We start from the raw sequence: 8528 nt of genomic DNA on the forward strand, positions 1-8528 counted from the left end.
GAAATTTTGGAGACAGAGACTAAAATTCTAATATCAATTTTTGGGTCAACAAAAATGATGCTGAGTTCTAATTTTTCAGGTTCCATCCCAATATCTCAAAACAAACACTACCTAAACCCTAAACTGAATCGGTGTTAATGTATATTCATAATTATTCTCTTGATTTTAAATTCAACAAATTTATTTGTTTAATATTTTAAGCCCTAAACCCTGCTAATAAGACTGTTAATGGAGTAGTTCGGACTTTTCAGTTTTCCCTGCCCATTACCTATTTATTTTTTATATAGTATCCTTAATCAGGTGGTTGGAGTTGAATTTAGTTTTGAAATTGAAAATTCCATATATCTTATGTATAAATTCTGCTAAGTCATCAAAATTGTTATTTGTGTTACTAAAATTAGTTACTAATATATTTATGTATAAATATATGTGTGATTGAATTTTTAATGTATATAATATATTTATATTCTAATATATATTTTACACTAATAACTAATTTTAATAATTGATTTTAGTCGACATATGGGATGCTTACTAAGTCTTTTAAGTAATTCGGAGTGGGATGTTTTGCATAGAAAAATAAATGTGGGTTTTTTTGAAGATTTTCTACTACTGGGTTAGTAGGTTTTTAAGAACTAGTAAAACTATTCAAAATGTTGGTTAGACTTGTGGGTTTAATTGAAAGAGAGGAAAGTGTAACATTGAGTAACAGGGAACAAATGAGAAAAAAAAAAATTTGTCTATTCATAAAATAATGTGGTGTTTTCCTTTAATATTTATCGAGATAATATTTAATTTGGTCTCTGAACTTGCATGCAAGCTACAATTTAGTCTCTAAAGTTTCAATTGTCTTTATTTAGTCCTCAAATTTTGTGAACATAACTCATATTAGTCCTTGAAACAATTTTCAACGTATAAATGTTAACGGAATACTGTCGTAAACAGCTGGATGCCACACTAAACCTTGTAAAATGATGTCGTGTTAGTTTTGGCACTCAAATAACCCAAAAACAACATCGTAAATGGTGTTTATTAAAATTTTGGGGCCTGCTACACATACAAGCAAAAAAAGCCTACAAGTGTTACAAGTTGGCTCAGCCCATAAACACTACACGCGCACTCACTCCCTTTGAATGGAGCGTCAATGCCACGCGCGTTACTCAACGGTTACGCTTCGCAAAAAGCGCTCGTTTATGGCGCACTCTTCCTCTTCTGCTTCGAAGAAAACACAAACCGTGAAGTTTCGAGCAACATTGCAAACTGAAGAGATAGAACTCGTCGCGAAAATTAGCAGAAACCATCAACAAAAAATAGAACTCTCCATCAACAATCTCCAAAAAAACGAAGAAATATTACTCAAGGTACATTACTATTTTACTCATCTTGTAGATTTTCCACATTTCGAAATCGAAGTACTAGGTTTTACTGTTCTTCTACGTTCTTCTAGGTTTTAGTGTTCTTTTTGTTCTAACTCTCATTTTACTGTTCTTAATGTTCTTCTTGTTCTAGGTTTTACTCTTCTTCTTGGTTCTAGGTTTTACTGTTCTTTTTAGTTGTTCTAGGTTTTACTGTTCTTGTTATTCTAGTTCTTCTCGTAACTGATTTTTGGGAGTATATTGCGTAATTTGGTGGGTGTATATGGAGTAATTTGTTGGGTGTATATGGCATAATTTGTTGGGTGTATATTTCTGAACTGATATACTGTAATATAATCAACAGTTGCAACTGTTCTAATATTTGCTTGTCCATGGGTGTATATTGCTTGACCTTGTAATGTTGCTTGACCTTGTATATTTATGCATGTTTGAGTGAATTGAACATCATTTTGAACTGATCTAATTAAATACTTATGAGAAACTGTATAGGTGTATGTGGCTGATCTATGGGTGTATCTGACTGATATTTATGGGTGTATTTTTTATTTCAGAAAAAATGACAGGTAAAAACCAAGCTGAAAAAAATGTAAGAACAAATATATGTCTAGGATCAAATCAGTTTTTCATAATAGAAATATATCTAACTCTAATTTTGCTTTGTTTACAGCAAACCAAAGACTTTAAGTGTGCAACCCATTTGTTGAGTGAGAAATTCAGAAATATGAGCGAGGAGAAGAAAGCAATTGTAAGGGATTTGGGATTTGGTGGCCTGATGCACATCCCGCCGCTAAGGGTGCATCACCAAATATTAAAGGAGTTGGCTAACTCCTTTAAATTAGGGGAAAACAGACTCGAAACCGGCTACGGTTTGTGTAAATTAAAACCAAAAACAATAGGGGCTGCGCTTGGCATTAACGCGTCAGGTAAATCATTAGAAACATGGGTGTATATGAGCCATATTGAGGTGTATTTCAAGTGATGCTTGAGTGTATTTCAAGTGATTTTCATACAATGTTATTTTCCTTTTTGTAGGAGATCTACTGCCTCAGAAATTCAATTATAAGGATCTTTCTGAAGACAACAAACAAATTTTTAGAAGATTTCAGGGGAAGACCCTCAAAAATCTGACAGATGAGATGATGGCTATTGGTGTTGATAATGAACAGGATCGCCTCATGTTCAAGAGGATTTTCATCCTCTATATACAGATGGCGTTCCTGTTACCAACCACAATAAATAAAATCTCCCCTGTGCACCTGGCACCAATTTTCAAGATGGACACAATAACAGAGGGGAAATGGAGAGCACATGTTCTGAATTTTATCATCAAGGGCATAACGGATTATAATCTGAAAAAGAAAAAAGCAATTGACGACTGCCTGTTTGCCCTGATGATAGTTTACTTTCATCTATCAAAAAATAAAGACAAGAAGCGGGGAGAAAGACCTCCAGAACCCTGGATTGTGAATTGAACTAGAGAGCAGTTGGTCGAAAGAATGAGGGCAGAAATGGAGGAACATATGGTAAGTGAACAAAATATGTTGGATGTATTTTATTTACCTGAATGCTGTTAACCAACATTTCTAATATTTTAGGGGATTGTAAAGATGGCGGAAACAAAGGAGAAAATGAAAGAAATAAAGAAGAAAAAAAACAAAAAAACAAAAAAACAAAAAAACAAAAAAAGGAAGGCAAGTTTATCATCATCATCTGAGACTGAAACAACTGACAGTGAGGTCCATTCTACCTCTGAGTCTGAGACTGAAGAAGACTTAGAGGATTCAACAAGAAAACAACCCACCCGAAAAGCCAAAAAGTAAGTAAAATACTTGGATATATTTTGTTTATCCAGTTGGGTGTATTTTGTGCATTCATTTGGGTGTATTTTGTGCATTAATTTGAGTGTATTTTGTGAATTCATTTGGGTGTATTTTGTCCCTTTTAGTATGTTTTTAAATAATGATTGTTTGTCTTCCAGAATAGAGTCCAAAAAAAGAAAGAAGATTCAGGAGGATTCTGATTCAGAATCTGAATCAAATGATGAGTAATATTCTGAAATTATTACTGCTTTTATTTGGGTTTATTATCAAGATTTCATGTATTAACAGAGTGTATCTTATTAACTTTTAGAAGCAAAGAATCATCACCAGTAGAGAAGCAAAAAAAAAAAAAAAAAAAGACTCAGAGAACACCACAAAAGTAAGCACTTCTTTGGATAGTATTTTCTTATTAATTTAATTTTGTATTTCTGATTCATACTTGTTTTTTTCCCCCAGGACACAATCCAAAAAGAAAAAGATCATTGTTGATGATTCATCTCCTGAGCAAGCTCAATCCTATCATGGGTACAGTACTTTGTAAGCTATATTACCATCTATCATCAAAATTATATTTGTTAACATGTTCTTTTATGCATGTACTGTCATATCTAAAATTGGAACTGAAGAATTAGATGAATTATTAAGGGAAAAGAATGAAAAATCTGCTACACAGGATTATGTCTTGTTGGGGTGTATATTTCAGATTTTAAGGTATTTTCTTTGCTAATAATTGTTTCTTATTTGGCAGGGAGAAGGAAGCTGACCTGCGACCGACGGAAGGTCACTATGTCTCATCTGAAACGTAAAAAGCTTTATTTGATAAAATCTTGTTATCCTGATTCAACAGTATAGTATTTTTTGTGAATAACATGTACTCTATTATGTTTAGAATACCGGACATAAACTTAGGAAGTGATGATCCTTCATCTCAAGGACACAGAGACCAAGGTAGCGTAAACAAACCGGCAGAGAGCATGTAATTTCTCTTTCAAATAACCGTTGCTTTTATTCTTTTATTATCTTCTACTTCTAATTCTGTATATATATTTTTTTTTAGAAAAAAGCCCTTTAATGTTTTATTCGAGAAAAAAAAGGCAGGAAAAAAAGCAAAAACTGCAAGTATGTAAGTTCTCAAAAAACAAAGCCTGTCTTTCTTTTGAATGCTTCGGGTGTATTTTTTGACTTTCTTAGGGTGTATTTTAGGTTGAGTCTAGTTGTAGAGTCAGTTAGTGAGCCAGCTGAAGAGAACATGATGGTTGTGAGGGAAGAGACACAGTCTGAAGCGCTTGCAATGTGAGTTTTTCCAGAAAATTTCAACCTTATAACCTTTTTATTTTCGGACGCTTTGTTAACCTTTTTATTTTTCTTCTTGTTTAGAGTTTCGATTCAAGTTTGTCTACCATTGTCCCAAACAACTAATGTGCCAGAAATTGAACAAACACCTGTGACAGAAAATGAACCAACCCCTGTGCTACAAATTGAAGAAACTACAAAAAGGTAAGAAATAGTCTTGGGGTGTATTTGGTTACAGTTTGGGTGTATATTATCACAATTGATCCCTGACTAATTTTTTTTATAACATGATTAATTTTATGTAACCCTGCAGCACTCCAAAACCACCCCAAAAACCTAAAGAAAACACACCCGCACTTCCACATGCTCCATCTAAAATGTAAGTTCATCAGAGTAAAATCAATGTTTCGTTATCATTCGTATATTCCTATTCTTAATATACGTTATACATGATCATGCAGTAATCCAGCCCCAGAAGACGCTGCTGCGCTGATGATGATGGTACGGACAGTATCGTATATTCCTAAAACAGATCCAATGCCATCATTCAGCCTTGGCTTAACTGATTCAAGCCAAGAAGAAGCAGCAACGCAGGAGGGGGCATCAACACAAGATGGAGAGAGGGCAAAAACTCCTGAAATCCCAAAACTGCTAGAACAATTAGGGGATTTGGTAGAAAAAATTGCAAGTGGTGGGGTGACAACAAAAGAAAAAAGACCATAGATTCGAAAGGAGAGTTGCGGAGAGAGTTTTGAGAAGTTTAAAACTCCTGCGAGGACAAATGAAGATACTTTTGACATGAAAGAAAAATGCTACCTCTAGGCCATACAAGTGAAGACATACGCAAATGAACTAACTAATGAGTTTGACACCGTGTGCACACTCCAAGCCCAAGATAGATACATTTTGTCAAAAGTTCACCTTGCATCACTCGCAGCTGAAACGCATATAGAAGCTGAGGTAATATTACAATAACATTAATGTTTTTTATCACCAAAATTAACTGCAATGCTGATTGATGTAAATTAATTTCGGCATCTTTTTCTAGATTGTCTCTGCCATGTGCCTCATCCTAAACCAGCAAAAGATTAAAAGGTTTCAAGAAGAAGTATACTGTCTCCCCCCTGATATTGTGGTAAGGGTTGCTTCAACAAATTTTGGGTGTATTTTCTGCATTCCTTCGAGTGCATTTTTTGTCTTAAAGTGGGTGTATTTTATGTGTTCATTTTGGTGTATTTTCTGTGTTCAATTTGGTGTAAGTTGTGTATTCATTTGGGTGTATTTTCTGCATTCGTTTGGGTGTATTTTCTGTATTCATTTTGTGGTTCACAATTTTTGCAGAACATGGCCATTGGAAATCATCCACAAGGGGTATTCTTACAACCTAAAACTAATAAGCCATTCAGGGTGGAAGACTACCCAATGTTTATACCCTTCTTGGACCTTAAAAAAATTAGCATCGCATCGTTATGTAAGTTTTCATTTCTAAAACTTCTTATTACCATTTTTTACTTATGAGCCAAATAAACTAAACAGTGTTCAATCTGAACATATTTTAGATTTTTGCACCTGTTTGCCATTCACAACATTGGTGGTTATGGTTGGCTGATACAAGAAGGCGGAAATTTTATATAGTCGACCCATATCACACGAAATCTTCGTCCGATGAGAGAACAGCCCTAAATACATTCATTGTAAGTTGATTCTGTGTTCTGTATTTTAATAGTTGGGTGTATTCCTGTTCAATATAAGTTGTAAGTTTGTGCTCCTTTGAGTGTATTCCTTTATTAAATTTATTCATGTATTACTGATTTGTTTTATTTTTTAAGGGATATGTAATTTCACGAATTAAAGTATATGTTGGGGGCACCTCTGAAGACAAAGGACAAGGACAAGGAAATTGAACCACCATACCTTAACATCTCAGGCCAAAAGACAAGGTATAAATCTTTCACTCTGAAAATTAAACTTTTCTATATGTAATTTGTAATTTATTTTCTTGGTTTTCAGCTATGACCGTGCTATTTACGTAATGAAGTGGCTTGAGATAATTCAGCCCGAAAATATTAAAAGGTTGAAGTATGAGTGGGACAATTGGACCCAGGTAAATGTGTTTAAAACTAAATAACTCTGTATTACTTTACTCAATTAACATGGTTGATTAAATAGAATATTCTTTTTAACTGTAGGACGAGGTGGACCACTTTAGAGTAGAATATGCTTTCCGAATTCTATTCCATGAAATGAATCAAGACAAAGCTGAAGCCATTAGAGGAAGTAATGCAATAAGACTGTCCAAGCCATCATCATTGTTATTGAGTCCATATTGTCAAATAGATTCTAATGATATTGACACTGATTAATGTAACTGTTATATAGTCTTGTAACAAATTGAACACATGCTGTAAAAATTTGCCAATTATGAGTAAAACTCTCTCTGCTATATTCAAAATGTCTGAATTACAGGTACTATAATATGAAGAAAAACATCAAACCAAATATACACCCATAACCTGACATTTTTTACACCCAAAGAAAGTTGAATATACACCCAAACATCTATCCCCCTGATGCTTTGGATGAAAAAACCCTGAATTCTAAACCCTAAAACCCTTAAACCATAGTAAAAAAAACAAACAACATTTTATAACATAAACAGCAGATTGTGAAATATATATATATATATATATGTAAAATGTGAAACACAAGAAAATTCAGAAATACACTCAAAAGAACAGTGCTTTTATACCCATATTATGTAACTATACACCCAGAGAGTTATCCGCTGTTGCTGGTTTTCTGAACTGATAATTCATAACACGTCCTTGATATTGGCTAGAATTTGAACGCACAATTGATGCAGCATCAAAGAAGTTTAACTGGATATAATAAACTCACATATTAGCTAAACTATTAACGAGAAAATTAAACTCAATAACCACATATTTAAAGAACATCACTTTTACCTCGTTTAAAGCTTTCGTTTTCTTCTTCTTTGAGGCATTTGCAATCTGTTGTCCAACTTTGAACCTAGTCTATTTTTTGGACGTCCTCTTGTTCGAATCCTTGGAGGGCTTTGAAGCTCGTTAACGGATTTCAAGTTGGCGTCTTCGTGAGATAAAGAAGATGTCCCCTTCCTTTTGGCTTTCAATGATTCCATCTCAACCATGACGTTATCGTATGCACAGTGCAGAATTGCAGTCAGCTCCTCCGATTCTGATGCAAATTTGCAAATATTTTGCGAACGAAAAACCAATTCGTCAAACCTCTTGCTTCTTGGCTCCAACAATGGCTCGTCGTGGCTGCTCTTGATGTGTGTGTGTCGCCTCTTTACCTTCTTGCTCCATCGTTCCATTATATATCTAGGTGACACTTGACTTACTCGTTCAAAGCTTAACACGCTTAGTGCGTGATGGCACAATATCCCTCTTGACTCAAATAATAAGCATTGACATTTTACCTCGGCTGCTATTGAGTCGTAAGTAATCACAAACTTGTTGAATATTGAGCTTGAAACTTATTCTCCAATTTTGTATAATGAATAGCCTATAGCAGAATTCGTTAATCTAGTGATGCAATTCGCCTTTCCTCTAAATTGTGCTTGGACTTCCCTAAACTTTTGATGAGTGTACACATCTTGAAACTGAGCTTCAATGGAGGATTTGGTTGCACATGGTATGACCATATGAAAATCTGCAGCATCTGATTCTCTCTCTGCTTGCTCCCTACTTCCGAGGCAATTATTGTATTGTTTGACAAATTGAATAAGCGAGCTGTTCCGGGTAATAAACTTGTTAAAAAACGAATGCATGCTCTCGCTCTTTTGTGTGCTTTTCATCCCTGCCTAGAAGTGGTGATCCAGATAGATTGGAACCCATATATGACGGTCTTCATAGAGATTTGCAGAATACACCCAAAAACAGAATATAAATACACCTGAAGAAACATGCAATTTACACCTCTGCTGCAGATTTTAAACAACATTACCTAAGAGCCATTTGTTGTCCCCAAGACCAAAATTCAGCAGAAAATCATTCCA

The 8528-nt window shown here is 34.5% G+C and overlaps 2 long non-coding RNA genes across 2 annotated transcripts; both read left to right on the forward strand.

Moving 5' to 3' along the window:
* On the forward strand, positions 2820 to 3037 carry LOC110268021. The gene is made up of 2 exons (XR_002356027.1): positions 2820 to 2899; positions 2972 to 3037. It is a non-coding gene; the product is annotated as an uncharacterized LOC110268021 (long non-coding RNA).
* LOC110268022 lies at positions 5388 to 5977 on the forward strand. Its single transcript, XR_002356028.1, has 3 exons — positions 5388 to 5449; positions 5538 to 5624; positions 5831 to 5977. It is a non-coding gene; the product is annotated as an uncharacterized LOC110268022 (long non-coding RNA).

The sequence above is a fragment of the Arachis ipaensis genome, chromosome B10 (genome assembly GCF_000816755.2).
Source record: "Arachis ipaensis cultivar K30076 chromosome B10, Araip1.1, whole genome shotgun sequence".
In the NCBI taxonomy this organism is placed as follows: Eukaryota; Viridiplantae; Streptophyta; class Magnoliopsida; order Fabales; family Fabaceae; genus Arachis; species Arachis ipaensis.